The sequence below is a fragment of the Gobius niger genome, assembly GCF_951799975.1.
Source record: "Gobius niger genome assembly, chromosome: 2".
NCBI classification, from domain to species: domain Eukaryota; kingdom Metazoa; phylum Chordata; class Actinopteri; order Gobiiformes; family Gobiidae; genus Gobius; species Gobius niger.
The window spans coordinates 26,864,328-26,884,565 of record NC_136853.1 but is presented as its reverse complement, the minus strand read 5'-3'; the positions used below and the strand labels follow the sequence as shown (position 1 = coordinate 26,884,565).

Genomic DNA, 20,238 nt, shown 5'->3' with positions numbered 1-20,238 from the left:
GTCGCCTCGGGGTCCCCCCAGAACAGCTGGAGGAGGTGTGTGTGGATCGGGAAGTTTGGGCATCTCTGCTGAGACTGCTGCCCCCGCGACCCGACCCCGGATAAAGCGGAAGAAAATGGAGGGATGGATGGATGTTGCCACAACGCCAGCATAACTGGGAAATACCTTTACAACAAGTCTAAGGCACACAGATTTGTTAAAAGGACCGGGCAGAGGCAAATGATTTACAAAAGCATGTTTTGTTTTATTATATAAGTTAAGTTTGGTTTCTTAAAAAGTCCATTTTGGATTTTACGTTCTTTAAAGGCTGAATCCAGGACGTACAGGAGAGCACAGGAAGCGAGACACCCTATGAGCCCGCAGACCCCGGTCCACTTCCAGCTATACGGCACCACTCGGACCGGCATCAGCGCATCGAGGCATGGAAGTTGCATACAAAGTTAACGGCCTTAAGCCTACGTCGCCGGCATGACGCTCCCGACACGACGCACTACCAGACAACCCAGACTAGCCGCTAGCCAAGCCCCACAGCAGGTGTGACGTCAGAGAGGTGAGAGGGCAGGTGATGAGGAAAAGGCCCCTTTTATAGTGCGCCCCCTACATTCTATTGGCTTAACGCAGGGACACCTACCCCACCTCACTACACACATTTTTCATCAACAAAGTCACACTCAGTGACGTTGTGACAAGTGTCTGTCTTCAAAAAGCACAAACGTCGAACTAGGGTTTTGGGCACGTTTTTGATGCCCGAAAAGCACTGTTTGTACACAAGATACTACTTTGTCACAAGAGCACACGTGTCAAACACAAGGCCCGTGGGCCAGATCCGGCCCGCAAGATTACTTAATCAGGTCACTTGTAGAGCATAAATTCCAGAGAAAAAAAAAGTTATTTTCTAGCCCATTCCTGTGCGAAATTATGAAAGAAAGCAGAATGCACACTCCAGCCACTACAGGGCAGCCAAATTGCAAAAATGTTGTGTGTGAGTGTGAGTGTGTGTGTATGTGTGTGTGTGCGTACGTGCGTGCGTGTGTGCGTGTGTGTGTGTGCGTGCGTGGGTGTGCGTGCGTGTGTGTGCGTGTGTGTGAGTGCGTGTGTGTGTGTGCGTGAGAGTGAGGACAGCATGTTTAACGTTTCATAAAGTGAATTAATGTAGCGACCAGCTCCTAAATCATTCATCCTTCAATCTGACCAAATGCTTTGTTTCTGCCCTGTTATATACAAGGAACACTTTGTAAATAACAAAGTGTTCTTTGTAATATTCTGGTCTTCCAAAATAGGTCTTTCATCAAGTGTGTAAAATTTGTTTTTGTTTTCAACATTTGTTAAGAGCATTCAAAGCAACACCTATTTTAAACACAATGTGAATCATGATTAACTTCACTCAGGCTCAACAATGTAAACAGTGAACACGTGTAAAATGGGACGCTGCCTCGCAGACTACAACTCCCAAGATGCACCAGCGATGTAAATTTATTGCTGTAACAGACTGTAAGTGCTATGGTGGTAAAACTAGCTGAGGACACTTTGTAAACATTGTAAAAGTGATTTAAGCACGCTGTACCCTTTGTGCCCTGTAAGAGTGATAAAGTTGGCAAAACAAATCTCAGTATCTGCGCACAAGGCAAGTCTAACACTTTCCAAATCCCATTTTGTTAATTCACTTTAAAATACACATCAAACAAGACTTCTTTTTGTTGACTGTATGTTGTTGACTGTATGTTGACTGTATGTTGTTGACTGTATGTTGACTGTATGTTGTTGACTGTATGTTGACTGTATGTTGTTGACTGTATTTTGACTGTATGTTGTTGACTGTATGTTGTTGACTGTATGTTGTTGACTGTATGTTGTTGACTGTATGTTGACTGTATGTTGTTGACTGTATGTTGTTGACAGTATGTTGACTGTATGTTGTTGACTGTATGTTGTTGACTGTATGTTGTTGACTGAATGTTGTTGACTGTATGTTGTTGACTGTATGTTGACTGTATGTTGACTGTATGTTGACTGTATGTTGTTGACTGTATGTTGTTGACTGTATGTTGACTGTATGTTGTTGACTGAATGTTGTTGACTGTATGTTGTTGACTGTATGTTGTTGACTGTATGTTGACTGTATGTTGTTGACTGAATGTTGTTGACTGTATGTTGACTGTATGTTGTTGACTGTATGTTGTTGACTATATGTTGTTGACTGAATGTTGTTGACTGAATGTTGTTGACTGTATGTTGTTGACTGTATGTTGTTGACTGTATGTTGACTGTATGTTGACTGTATGTTGTTGACTGAATGTTGTTGACTGTATGTTGTTGACTGTATGTTGTTGACTGTATGTTGACTGTATGTTGTTGACTGAATGTTGTTGACTGTATGTTGTTGACTGAATGTTGTTGACTGTATGTTGTTGACTGTATGTTGACTGTATGTTGACTGTATGTTGTTGACTGAATGTTGTTGACTGTATGTTGTTGACTGTATGTTGTTGACTGTATGTTGACTGAATGTTGTTGACTGTATGTTGACTGTATGTTGTTGACTGTATGTTGTTGACTGTATGTTGACTGTATGTTGTTGACTGTATGTTGTTGACTGTATGTTGTTGACTGTATGTTGACTGAATGTTGTTGACTGTATGTTGACTGTATGTTGTTGACTGTATGTTGTTGACTGTATGTTGACTGTATGTTGTTGACTGTATGTTGTTGACTGTATGTTGTTGACTGTATGTTGACTGTATGTTGACTGTCTGTTGTTGACTGTATGTTGTTGACTGTATGTTGTTGACTGTATGTTGACTGAATGTTGTTGACTGTATGTTGACTGTATGTTGTTGACTGTATGTTGTTGACTGAATGTTGTTGACTGTATGTTGTTGACTGAATGTTGTTGACTGTATGTTGTTGACTGTATGTTGTTGACTGAATGTTGTTGACTGAATGTTGTTGACTGTATGTTGACTGTATGTTGTTGACTGTATGTTGACTGTATGTTGACTGTATGTTGTTGACTGTATGTTGTTGACTGTATGTTGTTGACTGAATGTTGTTGACTGAATGTTGTTGACTGTATGTTGACTGTATGTTGTTGACTGTATGTTGACTGAATGTTGTTGACTGAATGTTGTTGACTGTATGTTGTTGACTGAATGTTGTTGACTGAATGTTGTTGACTGTATGTTGACTGTATGTTGTTGACTGTATGTTGACTGTATGTTGACTGAATGTTGTTGACTGTATGTTGTTGACTGTATGTTGACTGTATGTTGACTGTATGTTGACTGAATGTTGTTGACTGTATGTTGTTGACTGTATGTTGTTGACTGAATGTTGTTGACTGTATGTTGACTGTATGTTGTTGACTGTATGTTGACTGTATGTTGACTGAATGTTGTTGACTGTATGTTGACTGTATGTTGTTGACTGTATGTTGACTGTATGTTGTTGACTGTATGTTGTTGACTGTATGTTGTTGACTGTATGTTGACTGTATGTTGACTGTATGTTGTTGACTGAATGTTGTTGACTGTATGTTGTTGACTGTATGTTGACTGTATGTTGTTGACTGTATGTTGACTGTATGTTGTTGACTGAATGTTGTTGACTGTATGTTGTTGACTGTATGTTGTTGACTGAATGTTGTTGACTGTATGGTGACTGTATGTTGTTGACTGTATGTTGTAGAGGCAGCAACACAGGAATAAACAATGACAAACACATTTTTACACACATTATAGCATCGTCAGTTTCAGTCAAAAACAGTGACAAAACAATTTTCAACTTCAAAAGAAAAGCTGCTTGACTTGTACTTTTGTTCATTAGTCTAAGTATACTAATAATTTGTTCATTAGTATTTGTTAGTATTATATTTTGATAAACATCATATGATCACAGTGAATGCACCTTGATTCAAACGACTTTCAACCTCAGTCCGACCCCTAATTTATCACAAGAAGACAGTGCTGTGACCTACTTTGAACAAGGAGAAATCTCTGCAGAGCAGCACTTAGTTTGCATATTTAATGATCTTTATGTGTAGAAATACAGTATGTTGAAGATCATAAGAGACAGCACAATACGGTACAAAGTAAAGACATCACACATGTTTTGCCTGTGGTGGTACAAAGTAACGTTAAGTGCGACCAATACGGAATGTTTTATGCTGGCTTTAAAGATTTGTAAAAAAAAATAAAAATAAAAAATAGTACTGTATATTGTATATTACACCGCGCAGGTCAGCTTGTTCCGTGAGATTATTATTTGATTTTCAGTAATAGACATATTCGTAAAATAAAACTTAAAACTATACAGCAGAACATTGAAAGTTAATGGTTTCTTCATCACAAGAGAAACTAAACTGTTGTAAAATGTTGGGTAAAAGAATAAGAAGAAAAAGACCTTGCATGGCAGTCTGGAGAGCACAGCTGAACACAACAGCATTTCAGCAGGGAACAGAGTCTTCTTGTGCTTGGATCAAGCAGAAGCAAGTTACATTTAATGCTTTTTAATACAACTTTTTAATGCCGCAAATGCAGAAAACAAAGTCAGCACATAAGCTATAATTTATATAAATATTTGCAAACACAGGGAAGGGAATTGGACAAAACGGGCAACTTTTTTAGCAAAAACAAATTAGTCAATTTTAGCTAAAATGGCAGCAATGTCATCATTTTCCAATAAATGTAGATTTAATGCGACTTTGAATCCAATTGAATGCTTTTTTAATAACATTTAAAGGGATATTTCAGGATTTTTGACATAGGGCCTTATTTCCTGGTTATCCAGAGTGTTGCTGATTTCTGGAGAGATTTTTTTTTGTAATTCAAGCAGTTCTTATATTTGAGGAGTTTCGTGGCGCTAGGCTAATGCAAGGCTAGCGCATTTCTACGATATCAGCTAGCCTGCATTAAAAAACAGTCTGACCCGCTCCACAGTGCACCTGAGGCAAATCACTTATAACACCAGACTAACCATATAAATGTCTGTGTCGATAGAGTAATTTTAACCATTTTGCATTTAAAATACCTTATATTTGAGCAGCATCAGCTTCGTGGTTGTATAAGCTACGCAGCGGCGGAGTGATCTGCTAGAAAATAGTCCCTCAAAATGTGATCATTCATTTGATGCAAGGTCAGTTATATTCCAAAAATTATTCTATCGACACAGACATTTATATGGTTAGTCTGGCGTTATAAGTGATTTGCGTCAGGTGCGCTGTGGAGCGGGTCAAAAATCCTGAAAGATTCCTTTAAGGCCTTGATTTTGGCAAAATTCATTCAATGACTTTCAATGCTTTTTAGTGCCCCTCGGAAACCCTGCTATTTTAGACATGTTACAATTCACATTTAATACGTACAACCTAATATGCAACAAAAACATAGACTGAGCCATGGTCTAGAAAATATGCACCATGCTTCATATTCTTGTGAACAAAATCAGATCTATTTATAGCTAAGCTCAATTGGCCAAATTCGCAAGTGCGGTAAAAGAAATCTACCAGTGTTTGGATTGTTGGCTCGTGAAAAAGTCAAGCCCTGGAGTTTATAAGTAAGGATTAAACAATGAGGAGCCGTGCATTATACAGTTTTAATGCATGACGCGCAGCCGAGAACAGGGGAAACAGAGCAGAGGGCTAAATTAGTTTTATTCCGGACAAACTAGGGATGCACCAATACTACTTTTACTTTTTCACTGCACATTGGTTAGCAATTCACTTTACTCATTTACATTTCCTTGAGTAAAGTAGGCTACACTTTTAAGAGAAGTTAAATCAGAATTGAACATATGCCATTTTGTGTTATATATTCTAATATTTATTTTGATTGCATATAATTTCCTTGGATTTACTTCTTGGGTCTCACGTTGTTGATTTATAAAGATGTTAAATGGAGATGAAGTCCATCAGAGACACAACAGAACATGTCCAAAAGTTACTCAATGCCTGTGCTGTATTCATTCATTTTCTTTATTTAATAATAGTATTGAGATGGTCACTCATTACTACAACTAAATGGCCTCTTTTCACATTAGCCTTACTACAACTTGCACATATCAACTTAGCTAATGCTTTGTTTTTCTGCAGCTAAATTCCGCTGAGTATGGACCTGCCGTATCTCTTTATATTGCATTATCTGAGATTGACTATTTAGTTGCTGGAATAGTTTTCCAGATGCATTACACCCTTAAGCATAAAGCTGCTTAAAAATCTCATTAGCGCATAGCAACATTAGCTGCTCGTCTTGTAAACACTGCAGGCCGAGCGCTGAGGCACAATAAAGACAGCGCAGACTCTGATTTCGGGAGTGTAGTCTATGATAAAGTGGTGGTGGACAAGGAGGGTGTAGTTGGACGCCGCCCTTGGCTCGGTCAACGTGGTGAAGGCGAAGGGCCTCACCGTCGACTCGGAGGCAACGAAGCACATCATCTCAGATTCAAGGAGTTTGACCCAAGCGTCAAGCCTCAAAGCCATATTCTGGAGTTGGCTTATGGAGAGCGGACCAGCGGGAGTACGCTGAGGAAAGGCACAGCCAAAGTGCACATAAGAGACAGTAAAGGCTGCGATGTGGAAATTATGTTGAAGTCCGCGCTCCACGTCCCATCATTTTCCCAGGACATCTTTTCGGTAAAAGTGGCAACGGTGCAAGGAGCGACAGTGAACGTCAAGGAAGGACAGAATCAGCTCATCAATGGCATGATTTTTTATATTTACACATAATACAGATGTGTTTGCCATCCTGATCACTGTTGTTTATTTTAACTTGCTACCTGCCGTTCCCCCGATCAGGGGACTGGGGTTAGGGTTATGGTCAGGGTCAGGGATTATGATTATGATTATGATTAGGGTTAGGAACGACAAATGTCATGTAAATTGTGTTTCACTCACACAGATCTTACACATAGGTTTAGAAGCTAGAAGGTCTTGGCTTTCAAATGAGGTGTCACACTGGCATATAGGCTGTAAGATCTCCTGTCAATACGTTTTGAGATTTGGATATGCATAATTGCCAATCCTAACTCTGAATTTAAACCTAACCCTTACCCTAAAGTGGCAGATAACAGGTTAAACTGGAATGGCCCAAGCCTGGATGATTGTTTCCCAAAACTTGTCCTAACTTTCAAGCCACAAATCAAACATATCACCTGGTGGTCGCCCACTCGAACACTTACAGGGATTATTACGTGAGAAGGCTAATCTGAAGAACAACATCTCTGCAGCACTCCACCAATGGCCTTTATGGTAGAGTGTCCAGACAGAAGCCTCTCCTCAGTAAAAGGCCCATGACTGCCCGCTTGGCCAGTTTGCCAAAAGACACATAAACAACTCTCAGACGATGAGAAACAAGATTCTCTGATGAAACCAAGATGGAACTATTTGGCCTGATTTTTTGTCTTTTTTCTAGACACGGGGAAAGTGTTGGAAAACAAACTGGTAAAGTTGAAAGTGACACTCGGACAGATAAAGACATGCATGACCATTGACTATATTGCTATCATGTGACATGTGATGTCCCCCAGATATTGCGGGAAGCATTGCACTCTTTTCAAAATCAGAGCAGTGGGCGAAGGCTATGATATCATGTTAACAACCTTACCTGAAGGTAAACATGTGGTAGGGGCTGATGGGTTTATGCTGTCAAAGAAAATCTGGTTGAGACAATATACAAGGCCAGATATTTGGCAAAAAGTTAGAGTCAAGTGGCTGGTATTGATAATAACAAAAGTCTTTCACTGTTATATGACCTCTGTATGTGACTTAAGTATAGCTTCATGGATCTCAGAAGCAGACAGACAGCATTTAGATCTCTTAGCTGTGTGTTGTCATTGATATTTTGGTGTGTTTATTGGTGGTGGGGGGTAAAGCCGTATAGTGACAGGGGAAGCAGCTCACAGGAAGTTTTGGTCGGGGGTGAGTTGGTGGCTCAGCAGGTTGTCGATGGAGTTCATTATTCTTCTGCAGCAGCTCCGTGCGTAATCGCTGATAAGGTTTAAAGCAGTTCACTGAGAGCTGTATTTTAAATCAGGGGCTGGGGCTTATAAGATACTTAAGTAACTTAACTATTATTTGTATTCATTGAATGAATATTTTCATAATAGTAATCTGTATTAGTTGTTTTTAGAATTATTTTCATGTCATAAGCACAGATCAGTGTTCGTAAGGGGTGATTGTTTGATAACGAATGTTATTGCAAACTACTCAGATGAAGCAAAGTTTATGGCTCCCTCCTGCCTGGCTGTATTTTACTGGCCTGAGTGAGTCTCCACTCATAAAAGATTTGACTTAATTTACTTTTTTATTGGTTAATCAGGTATTGCAGCATGTTTTTGAGTGTGCAGTACCTGTCTGTCCAGGCCTCATGTTACGATAAATTCCTTTTTAAAACCAGTGAATTCCAGTGTGCTCTTTATTGTGTCCGTGTCTTTTGTTTATTTAGGCTCTGATCGGAACGCCTGGGCTCTGCCAGACATTTCATACAACCAGAGGCTGCTCTGTCATAAAGCTTTTCCTCCACTTTTCTGACGGAGTCTCTGCTAGACTTGTGTCTTCATGATGTAGGAGAGGTGAGGTTGTGTAGCTCCAAAGTCACACAGATGATCTGAACTCCACTTCCTCCTGTCGCTAATGCTGCATTCACGCGCTTGTGTATGTCACGCGCGAGACGATCTGATGCTCTGACGCACTGATCACGTCGCTCTGTGAGTCGCTCATGCAGCAATTATCTACATGTGCACCTTCACATTGAAAATACACAGAAACCACCAACGCAAGACACGTTTGTTGTGAACATAAGAGCTGACCGACACTTCACGGCACACAGTGATAAGATGACAGACGACTTTGATCCTACAGTGTTTCTTTACAAACTGTACTTTCAGAATTTGGATATTTAAAACAGACTTGTTGAAGATTTATCATCAATAAATAATGTATTTCAATAAACCATCACTTCTTTGGACTACTCTACAACTATACAAATTAAATACTGTTTTACAGCGGATGCAACATCCTTATTCACCAAGTACTATGAGTTCAGATCAGATATTTGTGTTTGTATTTGTATCTGTTTTCCCATCATCCCTCTTATAGTTTTTGACCCATGCTCCCAACATGGAAACCTGTCAGGAACAATGGGCGGCCCAGGTTCATGGTCAGGAGTACCAAGCTGGAATTTTTATAGCCTACTGTGCACGTTTTGGGTTACGGGAAACCGGAGCATCCATAGAAAACTCACAAAATGTGAACAGGCAAACTCCTCACAGAAAGGCCCTGCCTGGTATGGGAATCAAATATTTTTACCGTGAGGCAGGAGCACTAACCGCTGTTCCTCCGTGCTGCCATTTGGAATCTAACAATGCAGTGCAGAATAACATTATTTTAAGGTCTGTAGTTATTGTTTGTGATCTACTTACAGTGCTATTAAATCAAATTTCCAAATAATAATAGATAAATAACACCAAAACCCTTTATTGACTGCGGAAAAATTCCGCGGAAAAATTCCGCAGTCAATCAATGAAGCTCTAGTTATTCAGGCTTAGGACTGGCTCCACTCTGTTCTCTACACTTCTACCCTTGTAGTTACATTAGCAGCACATACACTCTTCTCTACATGCTCCAGCTGTACTGAAGCATGATTAACACAAACTGAGCGTGGTTGGAGGCTACAAAAACAATCTAATCTCTCACAGAAGGCACTATCTCCCTGTTTGCCAAGTGGTTAGTGTTTGCTCTGTGTCCTTTGCAGCTTGTTGTGTGAGTGTTGCTAAAAGCTTGTGTGGTGTGAGGTGATGAAGTGGATGGAACAGCGGGAAGCAATCCTGAATCAGACCAGGTTTGGAGGAGACTGACAGATAGACAGTATCTGAACACACCAGGCCAGTCCACAATATCCATTTATCTGAAACAGATAGACAGACAGTGTAGAGGAAGATCACAAACAGAGAAGGGCGGAGAGAAAGGTGTGTGTTTCAGCAGAACAAGGGAATTTGTGGTAATTTTGCCTCACAGCTTTAAAAGACTTTCACATGACTAATTGAAGAGTCAGAGTATGGGCCTTTCTATCTATCCACACACACACACACACACGCACGCACGCACGCGCGCACACACACGCACGCACACACACACACACACACACACATATATGTATATATATATATATACACACACACACACGCGCGCACACACACACACACACGCGCGCACGCACACGCACGCACGCGTGCACACACACACGTGCGCACACACACACACACACACACACGCGCACGCACGCACACACACACACACACACACACACACACACACACACACACACATATATGTATATATATATATACACACACACACACGCACGCAAACACACACAAACACGCGCACAGGCATGCACACACCCACACACACACACACACACACACACACACACACACACACACACACACATATATATATATATATATATGTATATATATATACAGTGGATTAAAAAAGAAAATGAGTATAGTCAAAGCAGCATACAGTAGTAACGTCTCCATAGAGTCAGGCTGGTGATGTCAAGAGTCGGGTTTGAGGGGAGAACACATACTTTCAGTGAAGACGCGTAGTTTTAGAGGTATTTTCACCAATAAAAACACCCATAATAAAAAGGAATTTCACGCACTTCCCTGTCACACATGTAATGGAGTGTGCAGTACCTGTCTGTCCAGCATAATGTCATAATGACCCTCTTTGGAATCCAGTGTGCTCTTTATGTGTGTGCGTCTGAGTGTTTTGTTTTCTGAAGTTTATTGAGGTGTATAATTCACTGATCGGAAAGCCTGGGCTCTGCCAGGTATTTCATACAGCCGCAGGCAGTGCTGTCACAAAGCTTTTCCTCCTCTTTGATTTGTGTCTTTATGACACAAATCAAATGGAAACACTGCCTCTTGGTTTTCCATGGTGAACAGTGAACACACCTGTTGGACAGTGCCTTACATTTTTATATTTTTAATTAAAAACCTCACTCTCCTCTTGACTCCAGAAATAGGAGTTCTTCGGACTCGCCGCCGCCATGTTTGTTTATTATGTGCAAGAAATGGGACGTTGTGTAAAACCGGGAAATTGTGTAAAGTGTTGTTATATTCCCGTTGCTGTTGAAGATTCACAGCCGGAGAATCTAGGTTTTTCATTATTGGAAATCTGTTTTATGATCAAAGACAAAACCGGAATATTAAAAACTCCTGATAATAACAGGGAAACTGGAGTGCATATAAACACACTCAATACTGCAAATGACGGCAGCAAATCAAGCTGGCTGCATAGCATCAGGTTTGTTAATAACTTATCACTTGGGCGGGTTTGAGGCTCAGCCGGTCATGTAGTGTTGTCTTTTCATTTCAATTTTCAATATCGTGAGAATACATTTGAAGACGAAGCTTAGCTTTTTAATAGACATGATGTTGTTATTTTCAATGTTATTCCCAGAGACTGCAAATTTCATCTACCCACAGTTTTGTTGACTTTATATTGGAGTTTATAACATGTGCTTCACCAGCTGCAAACCTCCCCGTACGTCATTGTGGGTAACTGATATTCTGATTCACACGCCGCAAGGCTGAAACACGTCAGGACTCAGTGAAGTCCATTTTTTTTACAAAACAATAGAGTGCATTGTTTTTGTTTTTTAATCCATGTGACGTTTGTACCAAAGGCTGTTTCTGATTTTGCAGCATGAGCACTAAAATAATTATTACAGTTGTAAGGGCCTCTATGAACTGTGTGGATACGAGACTCGAGGGAGCTTGTTTTCTTATTCTTTTAGGTTAAAGACAATTCTAAAAAGCCTGAGAAATATATCCTTTGATTTTGTTTACCTCATTAAAGTATAAATAGAAAGCGCACTTTACGACATGCAAATAATTCAGAAAAGTCACATATCCCCACAAGGCTTGATCTATTCTGGTCTAGAGAAAAAGGACACAGGTTTATTCAACCTTTCTCAACTCTGTGCGTGTGCATGTGTGTATGAGTGCGTGCATGCGTATATGTGTGTGTGCGTGCACACATGCGTGTACGTGCACACATGCGTGTACGTGCACACATGCATGTGTGTGTGCACGCACGCATGTGTGTGTGCGTGCACACGTGTGTGTGTGTGTGTGTGTGTACAGCTGTAAGCAACTGATCATTTTTTAATAAAATGTTTGCTTAAAGCGCTGCACAGTCCACAGTATCTGCTGAATATGGTAAATGGTAAATACTAAAGCACAGATGCTGGAGGTGGGTGAAGTGTCTTGCCCTCGTACAGGTCATCGTGCTCCTATGGGAGCTGAAAATGCTTATTAGTCAGTCACATTTTAGTGATGGTTTTAGTCCAGCTTTGTTTTGTGGGCTAATTAATGTATGCGTAAACAAAAGGATGTAGTTCAGCGCTTCCGATAACAGCTCTGAGACTTCTTTTTAGGTAGAATCATTTGGCCGGGAAACTACCATGTTTCCCGCCTCCCGTAATAGTATTGTCCCGTAACTCTCCCGTATTATAATCACATAATAATTCCAAACTGAACTTGTGAGAAATGCCACCTGCAGTGGCCTGGGTGGCAGTTGTCACGAGGTTGCATAGCTGTCAAGTGTCCTGTTTTGGCCGTAAAACTACCGTATTTTACCCTATCTTGGAGCTTGGTTGTGATGATGGGACGGCTCTTATCCCTTATTTCCAAATCCAAAACTCTACTCTAAAGGCGACATGGAATCATTGCACAGGTAAGCCTTTTCTAACAACAATGATATTTCAGTGGGTGCCGACCCTGAGAGCGAGTGTTTATAAGCTGCTGTGGACGTTAGCACGGGCAGAGGTAGCATTAGCAAATGTGTTGTGATTAGCCTATGCCATTTTTTAAGTAAGGATTAAACAACTCGAAGCCCTGCATTAGACGGTTATAACAGGCCGCACGATAGTGCAGTGGTTAGCGCCTCCGCTTCACCCCAAGAAGGTCCCGGGTTCGAATTCCCACCAGGACGGGGCCTTTCTGTGTGGAGTTTGCATGTTCTCCCAGTGTCTGCGTAGGTTTCCTCTGGGTACTCCGGTTTCCCCTACCACTAAAAACATGTAGAACAGGTGATACCTCCAGCCAGGTTATTCTGACCACCACCCTGGCTCCACATCATGGAGATGGGTCCCCGGGTGCTGCACTGCCGTCGACCACTGCTCCTTACGGGTTGCCCCAGTGGCAGGATGGGTTATATGCAGAGGACAAATTTCCCTACGGGGACAATAAGGTATACAAACATAATGCACTTCGCGGAGGAACACCACAACGCGCAGCAGAGTGCATGTTTAATTCACTTATACCGACAAGTATAACTTAACATTTTATACCAAATGTTATTTTCATTTACTAAACTGGCTACATATGCCAAACTACCGGGACTATTTTATGTGGGGTCTTGCACTGTCTGAAGGCTGATCTCAGAGCGAGGATCTCCATCAGGCTCAACAAAACACATAAGCAAATGCTGCATCGGCAGAATCACAACACAACAGGACTGATCCAGAACCTTTCCATGGAAGTAAACACTGCTAGCTACCTGAAGCTCAATTGTTTATCGAAACAGCTGCTGTGAAGTCCGCTTTACTTTGGTCCCACGAACTGAAACTTTTATGTTTGACTTTACTTATCCGTCTAAATATGCTTAAGTGAAGGGATCATTTAACGTAGGTCTGAAAATAATAAATAGTGCCTTAACCGGTTTCAATAGAAATGGAAAGTTCATATTTTATTAACAGTAGGCTAATGTAGCTGACCAATGTGAGGTGGAGAGAATAAGGCAAAGCAGAGGATATTTTTTTGAGGACAGGTCTGGACCGTGTCCGTGTTTATTCATGTGGAGGCAGAGAGAGAGAGAAAGCGTGAACCCGCACATTCATATGATGGCAGTTCAAGGGTCACCGCCCATGCACACCTGTCTAGTGACTTACACTAACCTAGCTGCTTTCTCTCTACTTCCCATTCATCAAAAGTTTTGTTTTGGCCAAAAATGTTAAATTAAACAACAAAATCCATCTAATTCGTTCCTGTCAGGCACTCGTCGAGTCAGCGGGCTTGTTTATCTGATTCGGCTGTGTTATGCGTTGCTGTGGTGATCCCCGAAGCGGAGTGATATCCCAGTGATTTGACTACCGGACTACGTGTGCGGGAATCTTAACCTTGGAATTCTCACTGACCGTGGTATAACTGGTCTTAAACGTTTTATCGGGACCTTATAACTTGACATAGGACAACATTTTTTGATAAAGACAAGCAACATTTTATTTACATGAATAGACAGAGTCATTAATCGTTTTTGTAGGAATACCTTCACATTGCACTCGGCTAAAAGTAAATTCTTTGTGAGGATGCGTGTGTTATATCTCATCTCTTCTGAGGCTCCTCTGGACTCTCCACTGTTCTGCTTTAGCCGGACAGTGACAGTAGCTTTAGCGCCCAGTGATGAGAGGAGCAGCAGATCTGAGGAGATGAACTTGAATATTGAGATAAAGATGGTTTTGCTCACTGTCATCCTCTTTCACTTTAAAGCTGTTAAAAGGGGGCGAGATAAAAGCCCAAGGACGAGAAAATCAGCAGACCTTCATCCAGCGGCCTCTGCAGCAATCACCAACAGAAAAGACTACAAAAAATATAGTTCATAACCAGAAAAAAAGCAGGTCAGCCTCTTCCCCTGGGAGCCATTGCTTTCCGTTTTACTGCGCTCTTTTCTCTTCAATCAGCAGCCCAGCAGATTTATGTGCAGTGGGAGTAAAACCGCAGCCTTGACTGCTGAGACTACCATGTTCGATATGTGCGTCAATGGAGCCCAGAAACAAAAGAACAAGGGCTGGACTGTCCATTGCAGGGTGCACCAGGCCCCACAGCTGTAAAACACACTGTTTTACATCCCAGCACCACACTCCGGACAAAATCAATCTCTAATCAGTACTAGATATCCGATGGGAAGAACACTGGAAAATATAATTACCACCTCACAGAGCTCCAGACGAACAGACTGAGGTAGTTACACCAGAACAGAATTTACACTCGCCAATAAAGGCCTCGAAAGCATCCTAAAAACAGGATTTGACGGCAGTAGTTAATACAATAGACTTTATTGTATGTTTACCACTTTAAAACAAGGCTGACATATACATGGTCATCTGAAATACACCAGATTGCAAGAAATTACATCTGTTTAATTCACAATTTCTAGGGGAACCGCCTTAATTTACAATTGCTATGCAGTATTTGTTGTGAGAGAGAGGAGTGGGCTTGAAGAGAGACTGCTTATTAGCTAGATTTTGTGGAAGTCTTTTTAGCCATTCATTACAATAAAGTGCTACCAGAAACCTGCAAATAGTTCGCCTATCTGAAAAAAGAGGTTGAATAATTCACTAAAACTGAGATCATGTTTGAGTCCGTAGTCCTTAAGTCTCACGTCTCAAGAAAGCACAAAATTTCAGGCTCAGTCATGTCACACTAGCAACTCTTCCTTCATATACAAAGAAATATATGTTACTTTAGCTATTTAGCACATTTCTACAACATGCTCAGACAAAGCTTCATGTATGAAACAAGAGTAAAATAAAATTAACTGCTTAAAAACAATAAAAATAGGTAAAACTAAATAAAAGGCCTACCATAAAAAACAATAAAAAGGCAGAAAAGTAAAGTAAAGAATAAAATAAAATAAAAGGACCCAGAGGGGCACACAACTTAAAGTAGAACTAAGTAACTCATGCCCCTAGAGGCCATAAGCGCAACTGCAGGTGTTGTTGCATGTTGCGTTTTTTTACTCATTGATTGTCCATGAGAGTAAATACTACGCTGACAGAAAAGACAAAGGGAGAGAGGGATATTGTACATCCAATTAACAATGGAAATAATTTCGTTCACACTCAAATTTGGCTGTAAATACTGCCAAAGTGGCGCAAGCCCACGCTGGTATGTAGTTGAATGATATCAGTGATTATTCATTCAGACCGTTCAAATCTTTAAACACAAACAGTAAAATCTTAAAAAACAAACCAAAAGCCAGGACAAGGAGGCTAGAATTTTGGACTGTAAGCGGGAATGTGCAAAGTGACGGATTCCAGCATTAAGTGCATTTGAAATAATAACAACATAAAATAGTAGCTGCTGGCATCAAAGTTTATTGATTTAATAATGTCAAAGCAAATCTAAATAACTCTAAAACGTTAGTACAATAGGACCGTTCTCTCGCAGAAATAGTGTTCTGCTAAGAGCTTCCATCATGGCCATATTAGTTACCAGCGCTAGAGGATCTATAGCTTGAGTGTCAGCTTAAGTCTAGCATGTTTCACTAATGCTCTAGAAATGTAAAAGGAGTGCTTTGCTTTTGTTACCTGAGGACATGTGACCCTGGGTTTCACAGATTGCTGAAACCATCAACACCACATTGTGTCACTCAAACAGTGGGTTCGGAAAGTTTTCAGGACTTTTGTCGATTAAAGAATTGGAGTGTTGGAAATGTGTTGGGAAAGTGACTCGGGAATGACACAGACGGACAACTCCGCACTGTTGTACACAATAAGTTGTTGAAATGAAATGTAAAAGTTGTGGGTGGTGGTGGACAGTGACTGATGGCAGAGTGGGTTGTGGCAGGGGTGACTGTCATTGTGATCCCGGACAAGACACTTTAGCCTCCTTTGTGAATGTAGTGTGAGAGTGAATGATTCTGTCTTTCCTCAGGGCAACTTTGGCTACAATAATATCTACAGTAATAGCATACATCAAAACCTTGTTAAGTACAAGCCATTAATACTTTCGAGGACATGGCCACGCAGTACAGGCCTCTCCTGTTCCCTCTGACTTTAATGCCACACCACACGTTTCAGTTTTCGTTGTTTGCATTTCTCCTCCTTGTCCATCATTTCACCTCATCAACTTTTAACGATCCTTTAAGCTCATCTCAAGTTTCGGACCAGGTCTTTAATCCCCTAAACAATACAAACCAGGGTAAAACCAAGGACCACATGCGACGGTGAACGTGGCGACCTACAGACTGTATATCTGAGAGGACGGAAATCCACAGGGATGAAAAAGTTAATTAAACTCAAAGGCGTCACTGCGACTGTGCAACGCGTGCCCCACATCCATTCTATACGGGCCTTCATTTGCATGCGCTCACATCGGCATTTACTGCTTCAAACGGGAGAAGATGAACAACATGTGGATGGAAAAACAAGCCGAAAACCAGCCGCTTCCACACACAGTTATCTGCAGTCGCGCTAATCGCTTTCTCTGCACCTTTAAATCGAGTCATTTTTCTTTTTCCCGAGGAGTTTTGGGTGCATTTACCAGATCAGTGGCGGGCCCCACCAATCAGCTGGAAAATAAAGTAATCGGACGCCGTTTCGAAGCACAGACTCCGGCTGTAATTGTGTTTGCTGGATAAACTCGACAGAGATGTTATGGAGAAATGTTCTCTTTTTTGTAAGGAAGAAAATGAGTTCAGTGATGCCTTCATTATAAGGCTTCCTTTACATAATAGAGTATGTTTGACAATGCCTGCGGGAGATTTTGGCTAAATTTAAATGTAATGGGATCACGAAAGAAAACACCTGATGTGAAAGTAGTCCAATTACTTTACACAGCACAGTAGAAGCATGGTAATAAGATGGAAATTGCAATAACAGAGTGCCTAAAAGTGTCTAAATAACATGGTGATTACAGGTAACAGGACACATTCCTAATTTAGTTCATGGTAATATGACTAATCCTATAGTCTAACCCCAGATATTATGTACAGGGGATGGACAGTAGCCATGTGACATTAACATGGTGCACCTTGCTCCTCATACAGAGCATCTTAATCCTATTACCCTGTGCTGTAAAGTAACATACAGCACAATTCTCAACTAAAAAGTGAGCCTGAAATGTGCAGAAGAACGAGGAGAGACATTCAACAAATTGCCAATGCAACCTCCCTCTATCTCGGTACAGTTACTATGTTTTTGGAGGTCCAGTGAATTTTTTTTTTTTAACTTTGAGAGTCCCTAATGGTCCTGAAGAAAGCAGCTTTTTAAAAGTAAACAGCTAGTTTAAGAAGACCTAAAGACATTTGAGACCTACACATTTATTTTTCTGAGACACTGAAGAGGCACCAAGAGCCCCCGCACATCTGCAGCACAGTGGAGGCTTCACAAGAGCAGCTACAGGAAACAAGGAAGGGACATACAAGGAGGTATTCGGGCAAGACTCACAGCTAAGCCACTCATGCCTTCTATTGTTCCGGCTAATGGACGCTCACTGGAGAATTAAACAGATTAACTGTTAAGCTCTTCCCAAAAGAAGGTGAACAACTGTTGTGGAGCAGAGGGAGCTGCGCGGGAGGAAGAGGAAGTGGAGCTGGCCAGTGCAGGACACCACGCTCTGAAACAAGGACAAACACAGGCTTCACAGGTTGCACCATTTCAGAGAATCAGAGGAAACTGAAGGCAGTCGGCCAGGTTTCCCCTACCTCCAAAAACATGCTGGTCAGGTTGACCCACAGTGGCAGCGCAGCTCAGTGGCAGCGGCTCAGGACTAACACCTGAACTCTATTTCGAGGTCCGCTTCTTTCTTACTTACAAACTCACCAGCCATCGGGGTGCACTCCTTTACTTTAAATTCAGACCTTTATGATTTGGGATCCATTTGAAACAGGAAATCCCTACATAAACAGTCCTCTGCATGTTCAGACAGAGGAACAGTATTCATCTTAAAGACCATTTGAAACTTTTTGCTATTAACATTTTCAAAGATAAAAGTATTGTTATAAAGGTACCATCACTACTGTATGTTTGTTTCCCAACCTGACGCTGTTGCATAAACCACTCCACACAGAGAGCTGCATAAAGGATTGATGAGGAAGTGACAAAAAAACTTCTCCAGACTGTAAGTTTAACTGTAACCCTGTGTGATGAGCCTCGCTGAATAATTGAATGTGTGCAGAGTTATATTACGGCCAAGCTGCAAATAGAGGATCAACTCCCCTCTGTCATCTGATAATGGCTCATCTCTCTGGCAAATGTACTTTCCTCGTCTCTCTGTCCGTTGTTTTGTCAGGGAGACCATCTTAGACGCCAATTAACATCCACAAACATCTGCACGTTTTGTCCGATTACACTCCATTAAAATAACATCCTTCCTAAGCTTTTCCTCGCTCTCAGTGAACACTTCATAATGAGGCACCTGGAGATGTTTGTGCGGCCAAACGGATAAAGACTTTATCATTACCTGCCCACATCTACAATTTAATTACACTTTTGAGATTTAATCGTCGAGCCATAAAATATGTAAGCAAGCATTATGTGAATGGACCGATGCAGTTTTAAAAGAGATGCCCTCATTTTTCAAAAACATGTAACTCTAAAGTCGTTCTGAATCACCCAACTGGTGTCTCCTGTATAGTGTTGGCACGATACCAAAATCTAGAACTCGGTTTCAATAAGAACCCGAAACACTCGATATCAATTAAGATTATGGCAAAAAACTAAAAAGGTTATTTAAACTTTTAATACACTGGTGTGGAACTCTCTTTTATCATAGATACAGACGGCATCTCGTCATAGAAGGGGGCGTGGCTTCGCTGAGGGGGAAGAAGAAGAAGAAGAAGATCTTTATTTATATAGCGCCTTTCACAGACATATAGTCACAAAGCCCTTTATATGAGACAATAGAAAATAGAATCTTTAGAGAAACACAATTTTCCACTCTTTTTTGCCATTTTCTGGTGGAATATGAACTTATTTATCACACATAAATAAAGTCAAGTGTAAATCGGGCCCATATGGATATTTTCTCACAACAGATTGTTTAGTAGGAGTGAAAAAATGGCAGTTGTGGCTAGCGCTAGCAAACCGTTAGCATTAGCCCGATGCTAACATGAAAGTTAGCATTCTCCGTTATTTATGTATTTATGGGCTGTTGAACCACTTTGCTTCTCCTCATGTCTTTGTATCTTTAATTTAGTACAAAACTATATTCATAATTCAGCAGTAGTTTTTGAATAATTAGAGAAAGTTTAGATTTTTCTACAAATTGTTTTCCCCCTTAACTGTTTTCAAACATGACCATATGTGGGCGATTCCAGAGATGCCGTCTGTATCTATCTCCACAGATCCACATTATTGGATATTTACCACAAAAGATCTTTGATTATATCATGTGGTTATATACAATTCTTAAACAAATTGTATGAAAGAGAAACACCTTGAAAGTATCAGTACC

At 40.9% G+C, this 20,238-nt stretch overlaps 1 protein-coding gene across 1 annotated transcript in view; it reads right to left on the bottom strand.

The window, feature by feature from the left end:
- kcnd2 (potassium voltage-gated channel, Shal-related subfamily, member 2) overlaps nucleotides 1–20,238 on the bottom strand; it is a 63,583-nt gene that overhangs the window by 14,954 nt on the left and 28,391 nt on the right. The window lies entirely within an intron of this gene.